General features: G+C 42.0%; 1 long non-coding RNA gene across 1 annotated transcript in view; it reads left to right on the top strand.

Moving 5' to 3' along the window:
* Nucleotides 1–23460, top strand: part of LOC129046625 (uncharacterized) — a 66975-nt gene extending 43515 nt beyond the window's left edge. Inside the window, exons 2-3 of the long non-coding RNA XR_008508262.1 lie at nucleotides 20541–20612; nucleotides 23386–23460. This is a non-coding gene — a long non-coding RNA (uncharacterized LOC129046625). The remainder of the gene's footprint in view (nucleotides 1–20540; nucleotides 20613–23385) is intronic.
* The last annotated feature ends 3422 nt before the right edge of the window (nucleotides 23461–26882 follow it).

Raw genomic sequence — 26882 nt, forward strand, 5'->3', positions numbered from 1 at the left:
CTGTGAGAAGAGTTATCTTCACCCTGTATTTATATTCACTTCTGTGTTTGCTTTATGTTATTATGTATTTGTGAGTCCTACACAAGTGTTTTTTCAGAGCTTCACAAGAGGGTGGAACAGTGTTTTAACAAGTTTTGTATCCTGAACACCAGCCCTGAGCTATAACAAATTATAAAATGCTGATGACTGGTTTGGAGTGCTGAGCTGGAAGGGCTCCAGCCAGCAGTGCAGAGAAAGGTCTCTGGTCTTCACCAGGGGAGACTCATGCAGAGGATGGCTTTTCTCTGCTGTTCCCTCACTCATTTCTTCTACTCCTGCCTGCTCACAGATCTTGAGACTAAGGCAGTTCTACCATCTAAATGAAAAGCACCATTTCTCCAGGAGGAGAAAAATACCAGATTTCCTCTTGTGACTTCTAACTTTCTTTATGAGGGGGTTAAAAATTTCTCACAGAAGATCCCCCAGAGAGGACAATCAACAAAGTGGTTGTTTTACTCCAAAAGACTGTCTTGGGTTACTCCAAGTTTCCTTCTGAGTGGTGCAAAGCACATAGAGATGAAACTGAAACTACAGGATCTTAATTTTAATGAGCATCTTTTTATTTATGAGCAACATGGTTCCTGGTATTGCTGAAGATGGGGAGCTGTGCTGGGGTGTCTGCAGGAACACCCTTCCCCTGGGGGCAGGGGTGGAAGGAGAGGCAAGTGCTCCTCGTTGCCTCCTGCTTGGGGCTGCTGTGTGTGGAGGGGCCAGGAACAGCTCAGGCAGGGGATGGGCATTGCTGTGCTCCACTGCCATTCAGGCTGGAGGGCATTTGGAACTGGCTGAGTGAATGCCTCTGACAAATGCTCTAAGTAACAATGTATTAAAAAAAATAAAAGAAGAAAATATTTTAGAGTTAATTCCTGTCTGGATGTCGTAACCTTGATTCTTCCTCTCTTGTTTTACTCTTTCATAAAGTGTAGAAGCCAACAATAGCCCCAGTCTGGACAGCTGAGATAGGATTCCCTCCAGCCCCTCTGAAACTGCCAAGGAGGTGAAAGCAATAAGAGGCTGATGTAATCTCTCTCTTGGGACTTAGAGAATACCAAATCCTGGTCCTGGCCCCCTCAAATTGCTTCTCTGTATGGTTACTGTATGATGCCTTCTAGCAGGGTGGGCTGTGAGTGTGTAAATCCAGGCCTGTTGCTCAGACACAGCATGTGGAGGGCCACCTGCAGCACATGAAACACCCCACAACCTGCGTGTGCCTGTGACAGTGGCCAGCAGGGACTGTGGGGCTGAAACCCTTAATTTGTGGGGGCCAAAGGGAAGTGGGTGCTGAGCTGGTGGGATCTGCTCTGGCAGCCTGCAAGGCCCCACCACTCCCCATTTTGCAGGAAGATCCTTTGGGTGCTAGAGGCTCAGGAATGTGTCAGGGGATGTCAACAGCAACATGGCATCTCTTTGGCTGTGGCAAGAAGGAAAGTCTTGTAGTATCTGATGTACTTTGCTGTTTGTGAGTCAGTGTCCTTCAGTACTAACACAAGGAATCATAGAATCATAAACTGTGGTTAGGTTGGAACAGATCTTTCAGATCTTCAAATCCAACCATTAATCCAATATTGACATGTCCACCATTAAACCATGTCCCTGAGTGCTGCATTTGCACACCTTTTAAATAGCTCCAGGAGCAGTGACTCTACCACTCCCCTAGGCAGTTTCATCTCTATGTGCTTTGCACCACTCAGGCGCTGGAGATTCAAACAGCTGATGGATGAAAAATGATGAAAATATCCACTTTTTTTTTTTCCTTATCTTCTAGTTGAGTTAGCAGAGCAAAATCCACTGCTGCTATGAGTTGTTGGCTTATGCAGTGTGGAGTACATTCCTCTACAAAATGTTGAAGTGTTTCTTGTGGAAATCTCAAGAAAACAGCTATATTCAATGGTTATGTACTAGTTCTTCAAAATAAGAAAAAGTGGTTTATTTGACTTGATTTTATTAACCTTAAATAAATTGTTGTGAAAGCAAACAAATTGTGCAAAATTGCTCTTGGCTGATTTACAGTGAGAGTGTTTCTAAGTGTACAATTATTGTAAGAGTGTAAATTCAAATTAATGTAACTGTACAATGTAAATCCAAAAATAACTCGACAGTCTAGCCCCAGACTGGGAGCTGGTTTATAGACCCTTTTGAGATTTAGTGGCTGTTGCTATTGCAACATTTAAACCATTTATGAGATAAATGGCTGAGATAAAATCTAGGTATCATTTCTTTTTAGAGCTGAGGGGATACTTTTATGCCTAGAGAGCAGCTTCTTACAGATAGTTTGTGAACAGAGTTTGCTTTTGAAAAATCAGGGCAACAGTCCCTCTAATCTCATTCACCCCAAAAGATGCAATAAAAGTTTGGTGCTCTGAAAAAACTTTATTCTTAATTCATACTGTCTGTTGTGCAACCTGGCATCTGAAAGAGCTGGTTTTGAGAGTACCATGAAGTACACAATTCATCAAACTTTTCCTCCCACCATATCCCCCATAATAAAGGGAAAATGCTGCAATGGAAACTTTTTGTGGTATTTCTTCTGGAAGAAATGGTATAACAAGATAACAGGAAAGTTTGCCTCTTGCAGTCACTGCCTAAGGTCAGAGCAATCTTTGAAGCCTGGCTTGGAGGCCAGCATTATCACAGCACTGGAACAGGCAACTGCTCTGCTGCTGTCTGCTTTCAAGTATGTGAGATTCAGACAGGGGAAAATACTTTAGCACTTTTATCAATGAAAATTCTACAGGAGAAAACCTGAGTCCAAGGTCTATGAATCTCATAGGATTTTGCATGATGGAATTTGGCTAGGAGTGATATCTGAGGCATGAAGGACTATAACTGAGACTAAGTGCTGATCTGTGCTTTTTATTTAAACTCTGCTCTGCTCCCTGTCCTGGGTCTTAGCTGCTGATTCTACTCACTTGTAAGACTGTTGGTCAATGCCATTGATTGTGGTCATTGCCATTGATTCAGCCACACCAGCTAATTTCCTCCTAAAACTTTCTCATTCATGGTCTTCAGAATAAAAAAATATTATCCATGTGTCAGATAGAGAGAATTAGAAGACTTGGACTATGAGCCCATGAAAGCTGTCATTCAGATTTGCTCCTGGTGCTAAGGGGGAGGCATGACTAAGTGTTCGGGATGTTTTATATCAAAAGCACATTAATATCTGTCATGGTCATTTCTACTTCTGGCTGTCCAGCTGGGCATCACAGAAAAAACAAAATGCTTTCTAAGAACCATTTAAGAGAGACAGCTCTGTTTGAGGAAAGCAAAATGACAGTAACAGTCATGTCTGAGGATCACCCTGATGCAGGGCTAGTTAGTGAGGCAGATGTAGGCTGAAAGAGGAGGTGTAGAGCAGCCACAAAGATGCTCTAAAAGCCCAAAGGTACTTTTCTCCGAAGCATACAGCAGCAGAACATGGTTATATTAAGGAGTGATAGCACTTTTTGCATGGTGGACAGACTGTTCCTAGCAATAATGTGCTTTAATGGGGAAATATCTTCCATCAACCTGAAAGATGGATGGGTGGTTTTGAAGAAGAAAGAAAGAAGATGATTAATGCTGATACAACAAAACCACAAAAGGTTATTGAGTGGAGCAAAGTTATGATCTTTGATCTGTTTCACTGAAAACCACTCTGTAGGCTGCTTCCTCAAGCAATTCACAGCAACCTCAATGCAGTTGGTCATGACTGAGAGCAGACAGGTTGCTTTCAACAGTGGCTGTCTTACTTCAAGGAGACAGAGACCTTTAAGTGGCTTGGACTCTTCTGAAAATAGTGTCTGTTTCAATGCAGGCATGCTAACACACAGTACTGGGGATGAGCTGCTCCCTGCAGTGTTTAAAATGGGACTCAGCCCAGCAGCTGTGCTGCTCTGTCACTCCAGAGGACATCCTCTTCCTTACAGTATTTTGCAGCATGCCCAAAAGGTCAGCAGCTCAGGACAGGTTTATAGTAGTGATGTAGAAGTGTTTGGGGCTTTTAATTTTTTTTCCCTGTATTCTTCCATAATACTCTGCTAGAAGCCCTATCTAGCTTGGACAAAATGTGCAGAGTTTCTGCAGGAGCTGCCACTGTTCCAGGATTGTCTCTCCTATGCTGCACTGAAGAGATGCTAGTTAAAAATGGAAATCACTCATGTATGTGCTTTGGCTCTGAAATTGCATTTGATAAGGATCAAGACACTTTGGTGATTAACTAAATAGGCCAGTTATTCAAAGGCAGCATTCCTGAAATAAAGCATACCAGCACCTTCAGGTATAACTGGTACATTTTAAATGCCACAAGTGAAGGGAGGGAGTGTTAATGTTGGACCCACATTCTTGCCATGAGAATCATGTGGGATAAGGCTCTTCATGGAGGTTTTGTGCAGTGGGATGGATGGGCTTCAAAACTCTTACAAGCTCTTTTATTTACTTTGCTCTCCTTTGAGAAAGATTTCCTTTAGTGAACAGGCAAACTATAAAAGCTAACACAGCTTCTGGATACAAGAAATTATCTGCTTCTGGTAGTTATGAGCACTGAAAATTACTCATGGAAAATTCACACTGGGAATAAAATTAGTGAGTATGCTGTGACTGTTTCTGAAACTGTTCCAAATGACCAGCATTCCTGTGTAGTTTCTTTCAGCCCAGGTTTTAAAGCATTTTGCAGACATTAATTACTTACACCTACCATGTGGCAGGACAAGAGAAGAGATGATGATTCAAGGAAAAGTAAGAGCAGGATGAAACAAGTCTGCATGACTGTTAGAAGGCACCCTGTCCAGGCTGAGTCTGTCCCTAATGCTTTGTGGCCTTCTGTAAAATGATGCCAACTTCCAATTATTTTCAGCTGGATTCCTGAAATGATACCCACTTCAATGGAACTATATACATGAGTGAGACAAGCACAGGAAATAGAGGGGTCAAAAGGCATGTAATTAAGAACAATTTTCTCTTGAAAAATGTGTCAGCTCTGGGCCCACTTATAGACAGTTAGCAAATGTTTAAGTAATTAATCTATATGAGAACTACAGGTCTGAGTAGCCCTAATGGCTCTTCATTGCCCCTGACCCAATTATATCATTACCTTTAAAGAGTCAATTATCTACTAAAGTGTCTTCTCATTTTTAAAAATTCCCATACATTAGTGAGTGATGGGAAAGAGGGGAATATCCTCTTTACAAAGTAGCTATAGCCAAAGTCTCTGTACTGGACCTCTGGGAGCGAAAAATTATGTCAAATAAGGCTGTCAAACACTGGGGTAACTGCTTTATCCTCCTATCCAAAGGCACAATAATGCCATGTGCCTGGGGCATTGTCCTTGTCCAGCTTCTTCCTGACCTCTAGTAACACAGAATGTACAAATCCCATGTGCCACCTGCTCCCATCCTTCATTAATTCCTCACTCTAGAAAGCTTTTAGCTATTGAAAACCCACTTGCTGTAGCTAGAGCCCATTAAATTAAGTTTTCTACACTGAGCACAGTGTTCCCATCTGTGAGTGCTGATATCTGTCCCTGGGGCCACAGTGGGTTTCCTTTGATGGCAAAGCTGGCTGAGAGCAGTTCTGCTCTTCTTCCTGTGGGGTATTCCCCTCATCCCTTGTTCCTGCCAGCCCCTCCCTGCCTGCCTGCCTGAAGCTCTGCAGGGAGCTCAGCACAGTGCCTGAGGGCTTCTTCTCCTCTTCTCTCACAGGGCCTTATCTAAAGAGAACCTCAGACCTGGAGCCCAGTCAAGCCCCTGAGGTACTGATACCAAACTGCTGTGGAGAGGATGGGGCTTCCCACCTGAGGAGAACACCACAGAATTGATACTCTGCCTTACTCCAGCTCTGTCAGGCTAGCTATGAGCTCTTTGCAGCTGCATACTCCTTGAATCACAGAGCCCAAACCTCAAGGATATGACTTGCCAGGTCCCACAACTCCTCAGTGAAGTTTTGGTTTTTTCCATGTGTTGAAAGATAGCACACCTCTTCCTATTTCCTAGCATGGCCGTAAATGTATCCTTTCTTCCACAGAAGTGGTATAGAGTGATTTGCATTCACTTTGTCCTACTGTGTCTAAATATGTGTGTCTTGACTATGTCCCTGTGTTCACCCTGAGTGCTCTAGAGTGTACAAAATGTGGTTGTTCTACTCATAACCTCTGTGCAATGGGTTTATTTCTTCCTGAAATGAAACCTGCACTCAATATTGCACTATGGGGAAAAAATTGCCCTGAGGAAAGCCTGTTTGCTTTTTAACAAAGTCTCCTAAATACTGAGACCTATGTAAATATTGGAACCTCTGAATCAATGTGGGATTTTTTTTCTGGAGTAGGTTTTTTGGTTGTTTCATTTAATTTTGAGGGTTGGGGATCTTTTAGGTTTGTTTGTTTGTTTGTTTTTTCATTTGTTTTTAACATGGGGACAGAATTTGGTTTGGCTTGTTAAAATGCTTAATTATAAGGTACCTAATCCACCATCATAATTCTCTGAAGTATGGTCCTGTTGAGCTCACTTCTGGAGCTGTGAGGAGATGTGTGGAGATATGCTCAAAGCCTCTGGCACAGATGTCCCCCTGGCCTGCCCCCCAGAGTGAGGACAATGATGGGATGTCACCGGCAGGATGTATTACTGCCTGGGGTGGACAGCAATGGACAAAAATAATAACAGCATTTTTTGATCCAATGTCAAGGTGCATATTTGGATACTGGGATCTAGCTTATTGTTCATATTTTAGTATCAGAGATATGAGTAGAATTCCTTCACCCTGATCAATTCACATTGCAGAAGAAGCCAAGTATTTAAATTGATCTACTATTCTTTCTACTCTTGTATAAAGATCTCTCCTTGGTCCTTGGAAGATTAGAAATGAAACAAAGGACCAAATTTCACAGCAGTTATTCCTCTATGAATTTCTTCAGCTATTCCTGATCTTTCACAACTGGCCTACAGTGGTCTTCCTTCTGTAAGTCTATTACCAATTTCTGATATATGTTATTGTGAAACCTGAACTGTGCTAGGTACATTTTGCATTCGGTCAAAAAACTGAAAACAAGCAAGACTTCAAGAGAGAAGGTGACATCATTCATTAGGGGAAAACAGTCTGAATGAGTCTGAGATCTTAAATTATTACAACTGTGAACCTCTTCAGTGGAGAGAAGAGACACTTCATATTTTGGCACCTAATAATATTAAAATACAGGCTCATAAAGGATTGTTGCCTATAAAACTGGCAAGCTAAGCTTTAAGGATGCATGTGAAGCAATGCAGAGAAAATGTGTCTTTTCCTCTTTGAGGAGTAACAAGCTGATGGAAGATGTGGCATAAACTTAATGTTTTGGGGTCAGGACAAAATACTTACATCAAACATAATATTTAACTGTACTCATTCAGGGAAGGTCATAAAAGTGTCACTTAGACTATGACCATCTCAATTTAAAAAATATGGAGAAAGTAATAAATCACATCTCTTATCCTTTCGCAGGCATAAACCAATGAAGATAATGTTGAGACCTGTGGGAAGGATCAGTGCTTATAATAATAAGCACTAATAACAGGGCAAAGTAATGCTCTCTTGACCTGAATCAGTGAAATAAGACAGATTTATGAGGTGCCTGTTAGTATAAATTTTTGCTCTGAGGCAGAAGGCAGTACAGCCACTACAATGCTTCAGGAATTCATTCCCATGTCCATCCTGCTTGCCCATTTCCTTATCATACAAAGGAAATGATAATAGATAAAATATCCCAGATTTCCCAGTTCTGTGTGTGAGTGCCCTTGGTTGCTCAATCAGATGAGATCAGTGGTTGAAGTAGTCACTTTGATAGCAGAGAATGGCAAAGGGTGGGCTCACACCTATAACCTTCTTACCCTAACCCACCCTCTATGACTCTATGAAAGACCTTTTTCCAGGAATTCAATAGTTAGAGTTTGAGTCATTATTTCAATTTATTTTTATTAGCTACATCAATTAGGTAAACTAAACTGAAAGTTTGTATGAATAAGAGCTGAGATATCCATCTAAGCATCCCTTGTCACTGGGATCCTGGGTAGCTGTGAGGAAGGGCAATAATTAGAATCAAGTTCTGAGTTTTGAATTAGCCATAGCATACCAGAGTAGTCCCCATGCTGGCAGCCCAGCTAGTCAGCACCCCAGCCAACCAGGCACCCCAACTCTGTGTGTTAGCTTTGTCTGGGTGGAATGGACCACCTTGAACCCCACTGAAGCAGGACAGCAAAATCCATGTCTGATGTGAGAATTGAAGCAGTTTAGTACTGGAGGCCAAGTGGCTCCAGCACATTACTCATCCCTTGACTGCTCTTACAGCAGTGCCACATGTGGCAAATCCCTTTCTATTTCTCACACTGAGCAATCAAGCGTGTTTTTATGAGGCTGAGTTTCCCAAGACTCTCAAGTCCTGTGGGTGGTAGGTGCTTAGTGTCTGACAGAATTGAGCCCATCAATGAAATCTGATTGAAAGAAGGAGGAAAAAGTGTTTTGAGATTTGATCAAACATGCACTGCAGGGCCTTTACATCCTGCCTGGTCTTCTCTATTTCGCTTGCATTTCTCTGACAGCCTTGAACAATGTGCAACAGGGGAGTAGGGTTGACTTTTGGAGACCATCCAGAAAATTTCTAGATATTTACAAAACTGAAGTTTAATTCTTAAGTGCAGTACTCTGTATTCTTCTCATACCTACTGAATTTCTATGAAACAGTCACACTGAAAGGTCTTAGACCAGAAAGTAATATTTGGACAGAATATTATATGGAAAACAATTCCTAGACTTTCTGTAATGCTGTTGCATGTGGAGTACCAGGAAAGCTTAATTTTTGGGGAAGAAGAATGAAGAATCTCTTCTCTTGAGTTGAGCAGTACAGTTTGCTGTAATAACTACATAATTACTTACATATTTGCTTACATTTAAACTGTAGGAAGAAGAAGTTTGTAAAAATATTTGTGGAAAAGCCTTTCTGATAGGAAATTTTACTTTCTTAGCAGTTGATTTTGGACTTGACTTCAGACAAGTTCAGTAGCTTGAATGCAGCCAAATATCAAACTCTTGTGTGTCTCCTGTGTCAAATCAATCACACACACACACACACACACACACACATATATATATATATATATCATTTTTCTTGCAGAATCCCAAACAGACTGTTGCATTGTTCTGGTTATGAGTAAAACCATGCTTCTGTGAACTTGAAATTACCAATGTACAGATATACCTTCTAAAAATCTGCAGTGTGGGAGCATATTTATTTTGTTAATCTTGGATGTCTGGTGGGAATGATTTGAATGCCTGTTTGCAACTAAGTGTCTTAAGGGGAATAAGATAACGGTTTAGTGCAATGCTGTGGTAAAATGATTGCATTTAGTGAAATTACAGTGCTGGCCCTCAGCCTTTTCTGTAAGCCCTGGTGCAAGGAGACTTTGAGGTACTACTTCTTGCCAAGTAGTAATGAAATTAGTTCATAATGTGGTGCTCTAAAGCAGTTGGCTCCACAAAGCCATTTGTCTGATTGTGCTAATGTAATAAAAACCATGAAAACTTGTCTACATTTAAAAGTGAATTTGGAATTCAGTTTTCATTGGGATAATTCATACAATCATAGAATGGTTTGGGTTGGAAAGGGCCTTAAAGATCATCTGCTTTAAGCCCCCTGCCATGGGCAGGGACACCTTTCACTAGACCAAGTTGCTCAGAGGCCCATCCAGCCTGGCCTTGAGCACTTCCAGGGATGGGGCAGCCACAGCTCTGCTGTTGAGCATGTAACTCTTTTTTCCATCTCCAAAATTTGAATAAGCTCAACACATCACTTCCTTCTGGTCTACTGAAACCTGACAGGATGCTCAGAGGAGCTAGAGGGGGGTTGTTGACAGAGCTCTAAATGAGTTTGGGAAGGGGGAAAGGGACAAAACCAGGCTGACCAGTGAAGAGCAATGTGTGCTGAACCTTGAGGAAACAAACACCAAAGGGATCCCTCAGTCTGCTTCACAAGGTGCTGGCTACAATGTACCACACCTGAAATGTGCCCTGAACTGGGGGACCATGACTGCAAGAATGATTAAATCCCAGCAGACCCTGAAATTTTGCAGGATCTTCTGCTCCAGGTGGATCCCTACAAATCTCTAGGGCCTGATTTGATTCATGCAAGAATACTCAAAGAGCTAACTGATGTTATCACAAATCCTCTCTTGATGATTTTTGAGCAGTCTTGAAAATCTGGAGAGGTCCCAGCTGATTGGGAGCTGGAAAACATTGTCCTTTTCAAGGAGGGCAAGAAGGGTAGGAAGGATGAGCCCAGAAAGCACAGACCTGTCAGTTTCCATGTGAAAGCTATGGAGATTATTCCTAGAGGTATTGAAAAACACCTAAAATGTAACACAAACATTGATCACCAGCATGGCGTCATGAGACGACCATCCTGTTTGTCAAATTTGGTTTCCTTTAATGACAAGGTAACCCACCTAGCTGATCAAGGGAAGCCAGTTAATATAATCTTCTTGGATTCCAGTAAAGATTTCAATACTGGATCCTCCAGTATTTTTTTCCGGTAAAGCTTTCACAGGATCCTCATGGGTAAAATGTCCAGCACACAGCTGGATAAATACATCATGGGATGGGTGAGCAACTGACTCATGAGGCAGGCACAAAGGTTTCAGGGCATGTGGTGACATCAGACTGGGGACCTGTCACTAATGGGGTTCCACAAGGCTCCATCCTCAGTCCTGTGCTCTTCAACCTCTTCATAAATGACCTGGATGAAGGACTGGAAGGGATACTGAGCAAGCTCAGAGATGATACAAAATGCAGAGAAGCTGTTGACTCCTTCAAAGTCCTGTGGAGAGACCTTGACAAATTAGAGGACTGGGCAAACATCAACCATGGAAAAGAAGGGAAAGGGCTGGATTCTGCACCTGGGATGGGGCAATCCTGGATGGACAAACAGACTGGGGAATGAGATGCTGGAAGGCAGACCCACAGAAAGCAGCCTGGGCATCCTGGTCAATGTCAAGTTGAACATGAGCCAGCAGTGCCCTGGCAGCCAGGAGGGCCATCCCTGTCCTGGGGGCATCAGGGACAGCATGGCCAGCTGGGCAAGGGAGGGGATTGTCCTGCTCTGCTGAAGTTTTGTCAGAGGAGGTTTAGGTTGGAGATTAGAAAAAAATTATTCAACGAGAGGGTGGTTGGGCACTGCAACAGCCTCCCCAGGAAGTGGTCACAGCACCAGCCTGACAGAGCTCAAGAAGCTTCTGAACAATTCTCTCAGGCACATGGTGTGACTCTTGGAAATGGTGCTGTGCAGGGCCAGGAGCTGGACTCAATGATCCTTGTGGGTCCCTTTGAACTCAGCACATTCTGTGATTCTGTGATGAAGTGTCTAATCTCCCACTACCACTAATGAAGATCCTGTAAGAGTAATCAGTGAATGATTCAGCTGAACAGACACTGTATACCTGCTTTATGGTGAGCTGAATTGCTCTTCAGGCTCCAGTGACTCTAATGGGAGTATAGGAATCAAGTAACTCAAAAGTACCTAAATTTAAGTCATTGTTTCACACTGATTCTTGTACTTGATGTTCCCTAGTCAACAAAGAGCATCAGACAATTTAAAAGAGCATTTTGTTTGACCCATTTTAGAAATCTTCCTTAGGGATGCATTAATTTCCATTTATCTAACATGAAATTAGGTCTATAGCTTTAAGATAACTATAAAGTTTAGCAATCCTAAAACTCTCCAGTTGATTCAATCCTCATATGTTTATGATCAGAACCTAAACCAAGATAACAGTTTGAATATATGTTATCTACTGCTTCAAAAAAGACCTGGAAAAAAACCACCATATGCATGTATAACTTCAGGCTCATTGAAGGGCAGAAAAGGTTTTTGCTTTTCTCCTATAGCCATATTTAAAATGAATTCTGATTTTCATAAAACACATAATCAGTGCTGTGCTCATTTCTGTAAGATGTTGTCCAAGCTAACAGTTTGGCAGAACACAAATGGCTGGGTTTCTATGTGACCTGTACATACAGAGTTAAAATGTATGTCTCACCTGGGTGTTAGAAGATGAAGGACTAACAGGTTCTGTGGCTCTAGCCCAAAAAGGCACTGCAAAATGGCAGGATACTGGCCTCTTCTGTAACTCTAAAAATAATCTTCATTATTCTGAAATCCTGAGTGATTGAACAAGAGGTGTGTGATCAGTAGGAGTTTTGTAAGGCAGTCAATATAATCAAAAGTGTTTTTCATTTAATGTAAAATCTGTCTATGCAATGGAAATCAAGCAACCCAGAGAAGTAAAAACTCTTCACAGTCTATCACCAGTGTTCACTCACAAGACTTCCATCACTATTGAAATGATGATAAAGATCCTTTTATGCTCCAATTAATGACATTCCCTTGACATTACTATCCAGTAGATGCACGATTAATCTTACTGCTAGGCCTTATAGTTTAATGGCTTCTTCTAGAATTCACATCAGAAAAAAAATCAATCAGTGCTGGAAATTATTGATCTTTACAGGAGTTTAGATTTAATGGAGCCAAAGGTGGATTCACTGGTAGCTGTTTCTCACTGAGGGTGCAAAACTTTGTGTGAACTGGGTGAAGTAGAGAAATGAGCTAGATACTAATTTATTTACAGAAATTTCCCTAGCCTGGCAGAGCTCTCAAAACTGATCTGCTGCAGAACTGATCAGCTGCTAATTTCTACTGAAAACTGCCTAAGGAAAGAACCAAGCTCCTTGAGAAGGAAAACAAGTACTGGTTACCTTCCAAAAACATTGTGTTTTACATTATGGTCCTCTCTAGATCATGTCCCTGGTCAACTTTGTGACTAGTGATACAAAGTGGACACCTAAATCTTGAAGGTCTTAGGCACTCACCAAGAGCTGCAGTGGTATCACTGTCCTAATCTTCATTTTCTACAATACCCTCCTGAATGTAAAATCTGATATTTAAAATTCTTTGTTATCTCACACGTGACTATTCTATCTTTTAGGACCTCTTAAAAATAATTATTTTGGCTATATGTCAGGAATGGCAGACTTTGTTCTTAGAGAAATACTTCAACAACCTCACTGTTCTTTTTTTTTCTCTCCAAATAAAAGGAAAGTGTTGACAAGAGAGTGCACTTTGGTGCTGGGTTTTTGTTTGGATTTTTTCTATATTAATTCAATTTAAACAGACATGCATGTTTGTGTGTTATGCATGCATGCACACACACACACACACACACAAATCTATATTGGAATGAAAACAAGTCCCTGCTAAACATTTTTAAATGTTTCTTCCTAACTTAGATTCTATTTATATAGCAATGACAATTTAAAGAAAAGCCTCAAAGACAAAATGAGACTTCCAGCAGAATAAATAGTTTCCTTGGAACAGCAGGAAAACCACCCAGTAAGAGGGTGTAAAAGGGTTGTGTACTGTAGGTCTGCAAAGTAAAACAAAATACTCTCCTGTTGGCTAAACTGGTGAGCCACCACTCTTCAGTTCTGTTTGTAATTTGGATGACTGACCAGGACTTTGCACTACCTCTACTTATTTGTCTACAATTACTTCATAACTCTTCAATTATATAGGACTTCTTGGATTCCAAAATCTGCTTTAGGAGGGCTGTGATAGCAGGATCTTTTTATAGACCTGGGTTTGCAGTGAACAATCTGTGATATCAGATGGGGATGTTCTCAGAGGTTGTGCTCCTCAGGTGGGCAGTGTCACCAGCACTGAGCTGTGCTGTGGCTGAGCTGGGCTTTCAGAAGGGAGGATTCCACTAAGACAAGGCTCCTATGATCTGAGGTTGGCAGAGTCTGGGGAGCTCTGTGAGCATGCGCGTGTCTGTGCACAGAAATTTGGTTGAACACAGAATTGATGAATGTGAAAGTAGTCAGCCTTTGCATAAGCTTGCATGAGATAACACTGTCTGATGCCTACATTAATTCCACTGGCTCATTGTGATTCTAAATCTGAGGCTAAGACTAGAAAACAAGAAAGAATTCAGCTCTGCGCTTTGGCATCACTGCCTGGACGCTCCTGTCAGTGATTACCCAGATAATTGTTCAAGTGCAGCAAAATATTTTAAAATAACTCTGCTCTAATTGTTAATAATGATATTTTGTCTCAGCAAATGTGCCAAAGATCAGTGCCAAGATTTTAGATGTTAACTTACAGTCAATGAACAAGCACTGATTAAGGAAATCCACTTATTAAAAGAATTCATGGATTTAATAAATGAGGAAAGGCTAATATTTTATTTCCCTGATCATAATAGCATCTACCTTAAATCCTGGTTTTATAGGCTGTATTTAACAAATCACTTTTGCTCATGAATAAAATTAGCTTTTCACAAAAGACCAGCTGCTTCAGAATGGGATGTGATGCCTGGTCTCCTTCATACCTCATCTTAGCAGTCACACACAAAGCAGGAGAGCTGATGCTTGTGCTTCATTATACCTGACAGGAGATGTGAGCCTGCCTGGAGTCACAGTGCTTCACACACAGAGTGGCTGGAAGTAATTCTTATTAATAAAAATGCTGAGAGTTCTGCAGCTAAACCTTGCCATGAGCATTATTTCAGCAGCTTCAATTTGGAAATAAAAGGACACTTCTTTTGCAGAATAATCTTTTCTTTCTCCAAGAAGCTCTATATCTAGTAATCTAGTATTCAGTCTTTTAATTTCTGAGGTGTGTTACTATGTGCACACAAAATATTTGTGCTTTGAAGCCTAAGCTCAAGCTGGTAATACATATGTATAACTTGGAACAATCCAGTGTGGAGAATATAACCTGCACCTCCTATTCACACCAATAATTAAATCAAATTCAAAACCACCAGCCTGCTGAGCTTAGGGAGAACAGAAACCTAAATACCAGCCAGCTGTAACTTCACCCAGCTGCAGCTCTTGCCAGATTATCACCCAGGGAGCCAGGAAGGAGGGGGGCAGCCCTCTCCATCTGCCACCTCCAAAGAGCCACATGGCCATGCAGTGAACTGGGGTGGAAGGTGGTCCTGTCCCCTGTTCTCATATCACTCTTCATCACCTTGTTTTGGGGTGTTACCCAGCCAGGCAAACCTCTGCCAGCTCTGGGCACTGAGCAGAGCTGGGCACAGGGGCCTGGAGAGGGGAGGTCACCAGCTCCTTTAGGGAATTAGGGATGAGGGCAGCTCCTGCAGCACAGCTGGTGCAGCACCTGGGAACAGGAACAGGTGGGACAACAGCCCCATGTGCTGGTGCTGCTGCAGGAAAGAAAGAAATGTGGGGATAGACCTGAAGCTTTGGAAATGCATTCCCATGGGCTGTGTTTCCAGCTGAGTGGGAACTTCCTGTGGGCAAGAAGACATGACTTTTGGCAACTTCCCATGGTTCTGGTGGGATGATAGGTTCATGGCAACTTCCCATGGTTCTGGTGGGATGATAGGTTCATGGCAACTTCCCATGGCTCTGGTGGGATGATAGGTTCAGGAGGTAGCACCTTGGTGAACCCTGCCCAAGGAGCAGCACCTTCCTCGTGAGCCCTGGGTTTCTGCAGTCTTCCTGTCTATTCTTCCTATCCAGTCTAGCCTGTGCCACATGCTCTAGGATCACCCTGCTGACCAGGGAGGCTCAACCAGATGACCTCTGTGGTTACTGTGGTCCCTTCCAACCAGTCCAATTCCATGGGATTCTGTGATTCCCTGCAGGAAAGCTGTGCATCCAAAGCCTGGAACAACTTATTGGCTGGGAATTTGGGACATTTGGGACCCCCTGGCACAGCACAGTGGAGAAAGATTGTATCCCTGACAACTTCTGGGGCTGGCCTTTGCCTTTTTTGGGGTTTTTTCTATCCCTCTGAGACCATCCTGAGCCACAAACATGGCACTGCCCCTGGCTGGTGCTGCTGGTGCTGCCTTGGCCTCAAGTGTGGAGCTCCTGCAGGCAGTGCACTGCTGGGTGATGTTCTCTTGTCACAAGGCAAGGGCAAGAGCCTGTGAATTATAGTGAGAAACACATCACTGCAGCCTGTTTGGAATCAATCCAAAGCCCATTAAAGGCAATGGAAAGACTCCACATTTCCACTCTGCTTTAAAAACGATTATCCTTTATTTCTGTCAGGAGTCTTGTTTCACAGTAGATGGCATGCACTGTCACAAATCACTCAGAAGAAGTAGCAAGCACTTACTTAATACAGGGTATCTAAAGGTGCATATTCAAATGTTTCTTATCTGGCCAAAGCACATGAAACTATTTCTGGACAAATTTTTCTGCAGAATACTGCCTCTGTGTTTCTCCCATGTTTACAGCCTCTCCTTCTGAAGTCAAAATCTCAGACTTGGGATTTATTGGCACTCTGAAAAATGTCTGTTATGCTATCAATACGTATCCTCTAATAAAATAATGACCAGCATGCTGGAAAATAACTTTAATGTGAAGGTATTTCATGTAGTTCTCAAGTTAATCAAAGCAGTATTGACTCTCAGGTTTATGGGTGGTTGCTGGTATGTACCTTTCAGCTAACAAAGATCACAGCTGTGTGGATTTTTAGTTGAATGAAGCAGCCTCTTGCAGTATGTCTAAATCCCAAATACAAGGGTAAGTCCAACCCTGTGCATACTAACCAGCTCCTTTCCAGTTACCCATTAAAATGCTCTGTACTATAAAGGTATAAAATTCTACCTTACCCATAAAGATGTGTTTTTCAGTCTCTTCAGGTCACATTTTATAGGTTATAGAAAAGTCCAGCTACCTTCAGTACCAACTATTTTGGAACAGAAATCTAAGACTAATCAACCCATCAGATGATACTTTTAGCTAGAAGAGAACATACAAAGCAGGAGCACTAAGGGATGAAGCTGTCCCTGCTGCACTGAGCTGTGGGATCTCCAGCAGGCCTGTATCTTGTATAAACCCCCAAAACTGTCTACTTCCATCTGAGTGTTAATATTCCCTTTTGCCAACTGCTCAGTTGAAAATCAACAAGACAGATGCCCTTCCTCAAGCAGGCCATGCCACCAGTGCTCATTCAGGATTATCTCTCTCTCAGAAAAAAAACTTCTCTTGGTTAAGTAATAATCCTGCTGGCTTTGTTATTAGAGCAGGAAGGACATCTCTTCTCTGAACCATGGACACTTTCCTCCTGGTCAGGACAAAAATTAATCCTGAGGGACAGCTGAGGATGCTGTGACAACAGCAGAGGAAAAACTGTACCTTCCATTTCAGCAAGTGAGACCAAGTTCCAAACTGGAATGTCTTTAAGCCCCAAATCAACCTGCTGTTGGTCTCCAGGGTACTCACTGCTGAGTACCCACATGCCCTCCAGAGCTGCAGTTTTTCCTCACCTCTGACAAGGCAAAAAATATCAGCACAAAACTGGGCACAGAAATGGAGAATAAAGAAAGAACACAAAAGCTGCTAGGAAAGGAAGGACCACAAGGGGTTGACCAAAATCTTACAAGAGCAGTGCCCTTCCTGTTGCTCTTTGTGGGCATCAGAGAGGGGTAGAGACCCAGCTTGCTCCTTACATCCCCTGTATGTGGGAAGATGTTGTTCTTCAAGGGTCTGTCAGACTGCAGGATCTGATATGAAATGAGCAAGAAGTGCTGGCCACTGAGGCTGTTGGGAGTGAATGGAATTTACTGAGCATCTTCCTCCGAGCCTGTATGCTGTACATGGTGTGATTCTGCCTGTTGGGCACAGAGGAGACACAATGACACAACAAATTCATATAATCCAGAAAGATGGTTTTACATAGCTTACTTTTGTATCTTAGGCTAATAATTTCATTTTTGGGTTCCCACAACACAAATGCAAAGAAGAGAGAAGACCCTTGTAACACTTATTGCCATAAAATAAATGCAGCTTTTACTTTTCTCATGAAAACAATAGGCTTTGGACTTCAGTTTTCTTCACAGCCCTCTGGCTTTCCTACATGCACTGAGAACCCCTCCTCCTTGCCACTCAGACATGAAAACAGAAGGTCTGCATAAGGTCAAATAGATTAGCTGAATAAACCAAATTACAAAATGAAGAATCATCACTTTTCAAACCTGGCTTGTGACAGAAAAAAGGCATTTTTCTTCATTATTTAATTTTCATAATCAAATACACAAAATTCTATTCTTGAAAAAAAAGAATCAATGACCAAAGTCAAGCTAAATTTCTGCTGCTATTTTGCTGAAAGCACTTGCTGGATATGTGTGGCTTTGAGCATTTACCTAACTGCATCAGCTGTAGTAGCAGCTGCAGAGACTTGCAGAGATGACAGGTGGCTCTCCAGGGCATGGAGAGCTGGCACAGGTGCTTGTGATACCTTCTGAAAGAGCACTGGGCTGGCATAGAGCTCTCCATTTGAACTGGAGGCTGTTTCCACAGGTCTCCCATTCCTTTGAGAGACAGAGCTGATGCAACCCCTGGATCCAAAACATAAATAAGTGGTCAGCTCTGGGATTTGTGCTGCCTGCCATGCTGAGGTGGGAGGACAGGCAGTAGCTCCAAGCCACAGGGTCTGGATTTTGCCTTTCTCTGTAAACTGCATCTGGACACCTGTCTTGACTCAAAGAATTACGGTTTTAAACTGACACAGTAAAATTGTCAGGAAGCAGAATGCAATATGTTAGAAGATACATTTTTGTTCATACCCTGGGCAAAGTTTTGGTTTCACCCTTCTTAGATATGTGACTGGTTATGCAACTTGGTTTATATGATAAGTCAGAGACAGTTTCTGTAGCAAGAAGCTTCCAATTTAAATTGACAGAACAGAAAATAATTAGAAACTAAGGAACACAGAGATTCCCTTGTAAAGATCTGCAGCTTTTTACTTACCTGAAACTTGATGTCAAAAAGCTCTGTTCACTGCCATGGATTCAGTTCCTGGATACAGAAAGCAGATTTGAGGAGCCTAGGGGAAAGAGAACTGAGAATTTTCTTGCACAGGTATTAAATGTAGAGATGTTTTGCAGGTGTAAGGAAAATGTATCTGCTGTCAGGGTTTCAATTCTTATAAAATTTTCTCTACTAAAATTCTTGGAGTTGGAAATTAATACTATTTGGAGTTGTGAGCTGTATCATCATAGTGCCATGAAGTAAAACTGCTATTATCCTGTGAAATGCAGAAAATATGAAGAAAAAATATGCTTACTTGAAACAATTTATTTGAATTTCATAACATAATTCACAAAGTGTTTATTCTTAAGGATGGTATAGAGCTTTTTCAAATTTAAATGAAGAAACTGGAACAAGTGGCTTCAAAAAGAGCTGGTCATTTGCCCTTTTCTCACCAGAAAACCTGAACAGAATGGGAAGCATTCCTCCAAAAATCAAGACCAAAAAGTGAAGATTAGCAGGGTAAATTTAAAAAGCTTTGGGCAGGAGAGAAAGGAAATTTACAGTGCCCAAGAGGTGAATTTGAAAGAACAAGCTATATGTTCAGCCTTTACTTCTTGACATACAAACTTTCAGTCCAGAAAAATTCCACAGTGCAAGTGATGTCAGCTCAGCTGCTCTGTACAGCTCATCTGTATGTAAGTCAGGGCTGTTCTGGTGCTCACAGCCAGGTGCTAAAGCTGGCTAACGAGGAAACCTATTGATCTGTAGCATTTTCCTTCAAAAGTTTAAAAGCAAAGGAGAACTGTGAAAATGAAGTGACCACTCCTGTAACACGACAGCTTTCTCGTCTCCTCTCCCCTGTTTGCTGTTGTTCTGGTGCTCCTGGTACACTGCATGCTGGAGATTGCAAACAAGTGGGAGAAGTTTGACTTTTATTCACCCCAGGTGCAAATACTGGCTTTCACCTTTCTTAGCATGTGACCAGTTATACAACATTAATTAGCTGTCAAGTTTTTAATTTCTGATTTTCTCCTGAAACTAAAATTTGATTTCTGTATTTCAATAGAAATAATCTTGCCTATGGGAACTACTTACAGAAGAATCTTTCTGTACTCAGCAGTGATTCCCACTGCATGGGTATATTAATAATTTAGTTAGATCTCTTGCTAATCTTGGGAAGACTACAGAGAGGGGGCCTAACTCTCCCTGCCTTTGCAACAGCATGGGAAGGGTGTAGTCCTTACTGCCCCTGTGCTGTTCTAGATCTGCCTTTTCTGAAGGAATGAGTGGTACTGATGAGAAGAGCTGCTGCTATGCAGCAATTGAAATATATGCTCTTTATATTGGGGATTTCAACTGAAAAATTATTCATTACAATAAGAGAAGCATGAGAAATATTTACTTCATTAACTATTGGGTTAATAATGCTGATCTTTTATTAGAGTTACAGAACAGGTATTGAGATGGAAAATTCATTACTTCCATTTGACCATTTTGTATTTTTACATTTACAAAACACTCATGTAGCTGGAAGCTGTGAAAACATGAGTGTTTAAGTGATGAGTTTGATTCATGCTTTGTGTTTATGGCATGAAGATAAAGCATAATGATCTGCACAGAAAAGCAAGAATTGACTACTTGGTCTAGTTCTTCTTTTTCACTGTGAACTGAAGTGGGACAAGCAGCTCAGAATTTCCTACTTATTTCTTTTACTGCAGTGCTTGCATAAAAGTGACAGGACACAAGAGACTGATTGAAACCCACCAGCTCGTATCTCCATCTCTTGTTTGGTAAGCAGTTTGGTTTTTTGGTTTTGGTTTTTTTGTTTTGTTTTGGTTTTTTTTTTGGTAGTTAGATGTCTCAAAACTGTCATCCACAATCTAGAATAAGGATGACTTTCCCCCTCCCAAAAGCATTAGCACTTTGGAAACACTCTGCAGGTGCTGTTTCCAGAGTGTCAATCCTGTTTTCAGTGTGCTTTTTTTGAAAATAAATCCTGGTGACTTCAGGACAGGGCTTGGCAAAAAGAATTTAATCCAAATTCCCTCTTCCCTGGCACTGACCACTCCTTTTTTAGGACCTTAGGACCCTGTCTCTCAGAAGCAGTCTTTGGACCCTCAATTTTGTGTGCTGTGGACTAGAAGTGCTTGCCCTTGGGTGCCCTTGGCAAGCAGAGGCTCCCAAAGAGCAGAAATGCAGTGTGTTGGTACAGTACAGCCCATCCTGTTTGATGCATTATTAGCTATTATTAAACGTTCTTCATTGTACCAGTTGTGCTAACAGTAATTTTACCATCTGTCCTCATAGTTTCCCTTTGATTTGTTGCTAAATGATGGAAGTTGGGGCATTTCATAGGACTCTTTTTCATTATCAAATTAATGATCTGTTCAAGTTTAACTGTGCAACTTCTTATTATGTGAGTCTATTAGCAAAAGAACTCTCAGAGAGAAACCCTGAGTGCCCCCACTTTTATCCATCACTACTCTGGCGTGTTCTCTTTCTCCAGGGAACAGTAATGTCCATTCTTACTGGGTGGCTGGAAAATGAAGTTACCCAGCAATACAGGAGCTCACCTAAAGGGATAATAATTTTTTTTCAATATTAGGTACTAATTTAAAACTTTCCCTAGACCACATTAAAGACAAAAATTTTCTTAATTTTTCTTGATTTACTGCTAAAAGTTCATCTCAAGCCCTTGTTTTCACTTTCTTTAGTATCTTTCATTCTGAGTAATCAAATTTCAGGGGGTAAAATCTTTTCCTTTCTCAAGTACTCTGTGCCAACATTCACTGGTGAGTTGGTGTCAGTATTAGGAAGCTGCCAAACCATACAGGAAAGCTGTCTCCTATGAGCACTCCCAAGAAGTGCAGCTTTGGTCCCAATGGTGACAAATGACATATTACTTATTAAAGATAAATCTTGCCAGCTCCCATCCCTCAGTCCTTTTTTTGTTCTGCAGTTCCAGAGCTGGTGAAACCAGGCCTGTCTGTACATAGTCAAACTTTTTGTATATTTGTTGGGACTTTATTAGTTTGTACATCAGAAAGTTTCCATAAGGTTAGTCCAGAGTGTGGAACCCTCTTAGAGGTGAGGACTTGTAGCTGAGAATACTTACTAATTTTGAAGTCTTTCCAGCAATAACATCTGCTTTTCCATACTTGCATCAGGAAGTTGAAGACCAGGGTTCAGTTTCTACTTCTTCCTAACTTGAAGGAGATCCCCATTCTCTTCCCCCCTTCCAGCTGAGCACCCTGACAACCAGGCAGTTATGTCAGCACCCACCTTCCTTGCTTCTGAAGCAAGGTGCCTGTGTCCAGATCACAGCAGGGGAGCCTAAGGAGAGGGAGGTGACACCACACCATAGAGCTTCACTTCACAGGGAGATGGTGTGGAGGGCAGGAAGAGCAGGAATCTGCTCCCCTGGCCCAACTTCCAGGAATGAAACCTCCCATTACTGTGGTTTCTTTGGGCTGGAGCTTAGGCTGTCACCATGCAGTGTCTGGGGTTAAGCAACTCTTGTATCATTCCCAGATCACAACTGGGAACTTGTGTCAGGAGCTGGCTTCTGACTCCTGAACATGTACACTGTGGGATGCACATATCAATGCCTAGGCTAGGTGGCCACTTCATTTCCCAGGTTACACTGGCAAGGGCACCCAATTTCTCTCTAAAGTGTTATGCCCTGGCCATCAGAAAAACCCTCTGCACTATGTGCAAACACTCTGGGCTTTCTGAATGTTGCCAGGAAGTAAATGAGAACTTTTTCTACAAACATAGAAATAATTTTGCACAGAGAAACTCAAACAGGCCATTAAATGTCAGCAAAGCAGAGAGCCCTAGAACTCACTGAACCTTGTTCTATCCTGTGCAGGTCTCTGACTCCAACATTAATATCTTTGCAATAAAACATTGCTATTATGATTTTTTTTTAACTTTGGTTTTGAAAAGACTTATTTTTCAGCTATTTCTACTCCATATTGTTGACACTTTGAAATAAAGGTATCTATTATTAAATTGTGTAATATTTATTAGTTCAGCAGCTTGCCTATGAAAGACATTACTGAGACTATGAAATTGAGTTACACAAAAGGCATCTGGGAATTGAGCTAGTAAACTAAAAGAGATCCTACCAAAACAAATTGAAAAATACAGAAGTGTTTGTCAAAGCCAAAAGTCAAGACTTAATATTATGTTCTGCCAAAATTATTGTACATGTTTGTGCAGTTGATTCGTTGAGAAACACTAGGGAAGAGTTGAAAAGGGAATCACAAATAACATATTTTGAAATTTTTTATAGAATCATAGAATCATTTAGGTTGGAAAAGATCTCTAACATCGAGTCCAACCATTAACCCAGCACTGCCAAGTTTAGCACTAAACCATGTTCCCAAGTGCCACATTTATGCATATTTTAAATACCTCCAGAGATGGCAAATCTACCATTTCCCTGGTCAGCCTGTCCAGTGTCTGACAACCCTTTCCATGACAAGATTTTTCCTAGTATCCAAAATGTCTCCCAGCTCAACTTGAGGCCATTTCCTCTTGTCCTATCACTTATTACAGAGAAGAGAAGAGAAGAGAAGAGAAGAGAAGAGAAGAGAAGAGAAGAGAAGAGAAGAGAAGAGAAGAGAAGAGAAGAGAAGAGAAGAGAAGAGAAGAGAAGAGAAGAGAACTCCCACCTTACAGCTTCCTTTCAGGTAGTTATAGTGAATGATAAGGTCTCCTTGAGCGTCCTTTTCCCTAAACTAAACAACCCCAGGTCCCTCAGTTGTTCCTCATCAGACTTGTGCTCCAGACCCTTCACCAGCTCTGTTTCTCTTCTCTGGTGGTCACTCCAGCCCTTCAATGTCTTTGAGGGGCCCAGAACTGGACACAGCACTCGAGACATGGTGTCACCAGTGCTGAATACAGGGGGATGGTCACTGCCCTGGTCCTGCTGGCCACACTGCTGCTGCTAGAGGCCAGGATGTCATTGTTCTCCTTGGCCATCCAGCACATGCTGGCTCATATTCAACCAGCTTCCAACCAGCACCTCTAGGTCATTTTCTGCTGGGCAGGTATCCAGGCACTCTTGGGAGGAGCTGTTGACTCCCTCAAAGGCTGAGAGGCCCTGGAGAGAGACCTTGATTAATTAGAAGACTGGGAAATCATCAACCATATGAAGTTTAACAGAAACAAGAGCCAGACTCTGCACCTGGGATGGGGCAGATGTGGCTGTACAGACAGACTGGGGAATGAGATGCTGGAGAGCAGTGCCATCGAAAGGGATTTGGGGTCCTGGTCAGCAGAAAGTTGAACATTGCCCTGCAGAGCAGTGCCCTGGCAGCCAGGAGGGCCATCCCTGTCCTGGGGCATCAGGGACAGCATGGCCAGCTGGGCAAGGGAAGGGATTGTCCTGCTCTGCTCTGCACTGGGGCAGCCTCACCTCCAGTGCTGGGGGCAGCTCTGGGTGCCACAATGTAAGAAGGGCATGAAACAACTGCAGAGTGTCCAAAGGAGGGAACAAAGATGGTGAAGGGCCCTGAGGGGAAGCTGTGTGAGGACTGGCTGAGGTCACTTGGTCTGTCCAGCCTGGAGGACGCTGAGGGCAGAGCTCACTGCAGTTACAGCTTCCTGGTGAGGGGGAGAGGAGGGACAGGCACTGATCTCTGCTCTGTGGTGACCAGGGACAGGACCTGAGGTAGTGGCCTGAAGTTGTGCCAGAGGGGTTTTGGGCTGGATACTGGGAAAGGTTCTTTACCTTGAGTGTGGCTGGGCACTGCAATGGGGTCCCCAGGAAGTTGTCACAGCAGTTTACTGGATATCAATGACATTTTCATTAGTTTGCTGAACACATAGTTTACTTGCAATATTAATTGCAAAATTACAGCATAAATATAAAAATAACTTCAATTAATTGAATTCTCAAACAGCTAATGTATCATCTGGGAAATGATGAGAAATAGACAACATCCTCAAGGGAAACGAAAATAACTCCACCATGCACTGGGTACAGGAAATCATGAAAGAGTAAAAAGGGTATCTGCAGGCTAGTAGGATTAACAGCAAACTGTAGATGCTGTTGCAGTGGATTGCTAGTTTACATCCAGCTAGGATGGACCTTCAGATATGTTTTGAAGTCTTTTTGTGGGCTGAAAGAAGAAGAAGGTAATGGCTTTGTGCCTGTCCTACTGAAAATGTTGCCACAATGAGGCTGAAAAGAAAAGATCTGCGCCACCATGGGCTTTGTAGGAAGCTCAGCACCAGCCCATTGCTGATGATGCCATGGCCACCAGAAAACCCCTCTGTGCTGTGTGGACATAGTTGGTTAGGGCTTGCCCCTGTGCAGGTATTTGTCCTTGTATTGGTCCTCATATTAGTCCCATTTTACATTTTGGTGTCTGGACCTAAGAGACCAATTTACAACACATACTATACAAAGAATTACTGCAATCCTCCTGAGAAAAGAGCAATACGTCATGAGGATGGAGGGCAGAGCTACAGTTGGAAAATCACTTAGCAATGTTGTGCTTGGAAAATGCAAGTAAACATGTGGAGTAAATATCTGTATTAAATACAAGAACAAAACCTAGAAACTGTAAATATTTAAACATAAGTGTTCAAGCAAAAGCTGGGAATGTGCTGATAGCATCTATGACAAAATCAATCTTGAATTTGCAATGTGGCAATGCTGCAAATAGAAAGCTCTCTTGGGTTGTATTGCCCTGGCAGGTCAGGAGCAAAAACACCACAGAGACCAGAGGCTGGGGGTGCACCTGCTGTGTCCTGTGCTGTATGACAGCATGAGAGATCCCCTTCTCACTGCATTCTGGATCCAGGCCCAGGACAGGGCACTGATGTGGCTGAGATCAGCTATAATCCCTGGGGCTGTACTCTTTCAGGAGTTTAGCTGGTATATCTGCTCTAAGAAGTGCACCCAGAGCAAATCTTGAGGCAGTGTTTTCCACCAGTGTAATGATATGTTACAGTTCTAGTCTACAGAAACTCCAGCCAGGAGTACTTGTGTCTGTGTAGTGCTAGGATGTGGGTGGTAATTAAAATGAACTTAAATTATAGAAGAGTAACAGAAAGGAAAGAAAATTATTACAGACTGAAAACTGGTTATGTAGTGTGGAGAAGATTAATCAGATTTATGGGAGAGTGGAGACAACATGATGGCAAACATTTAGGAAATGTCAGCAGTGGAAAGTCTTTGTTTGTGTAGGATGACATTAGGATAGGGAAAGTTTTGAGGAACATTCCCCAGCAGAGTTGGTGAGAATCTCATTATCTGAGTTGGAAAAACTAGAGAGAAAAAAGTGTTTAAAAATATTTCTGAGGGGCAAATTTTGTCCATATGGAAAGGTGTACCTGGAGACATGACATTTTTCTTCCATTTCTAGATATGATAAGTATAACCTTCACAGCTGTAGACAAATATGTGGCATGTCAGGTTCTTGTCTTTTGGAATAAAGGGACGTAGGCTGTAATGAAAGGATATCAAGGATACCTTTGACAAGGATATGTTTATGGCTTGATTAAATAGCTGATACACAAAACCCAGTGAAGACTGATTAGAAAGGAAGCTGTAATCATGCAACAGATAAAAAAATGCTTTTCAATCTACATGTGATAATTTACTGCAAACTTAACCATGAGTATGATTAGGAGCAGTGGCCTATACAGTGTTTTTTTTCAGATTGCTAAAGCAATTGATTACAACTGAAATAGAAAGAAAACTTCAAATGAAGTGTAAGACATTGCTTGGGTAATACACATAAGGGAATTTATTGAGATCTATAGAGGTCATTCCAATTGCATAGACATCCAGCCTGATTAAAATTAGAGAAAACAACAGAAAATTAGTATTTGCAGCAATATGCTACATGTTAAAAAAATTGCTAACTTTAAAGATCCATGAAAGAAGAGGAGGTGCCTAGAAATGTTGCATCTGCAACTTTTTATGAGTGCCTGAAGGATCAGGGCAACCTGCTGGATGAGGAAGTCCTGCCTGTGTAATCTTTCCCTTTTTGTAGGTATCCTTGTCCATGCTCTGGATAGGAGAATGGCTGGGATTTCGA

Source organism: Molothrus ater, chromosome 3 (assembly GCF_012460135.2).
Source record: "Molothrus ater isolate BHLD 08-10-18 breed brown headed cowbird chromosome 3, BPBGC_Mater_1.1, whole genome shotgun sequence".
Lineage (NCBI taxonomy): Eukaryota > Metazoa > Chordata > Aves > Passeriformes > Icteridae > Molothrus > Molothrus ater.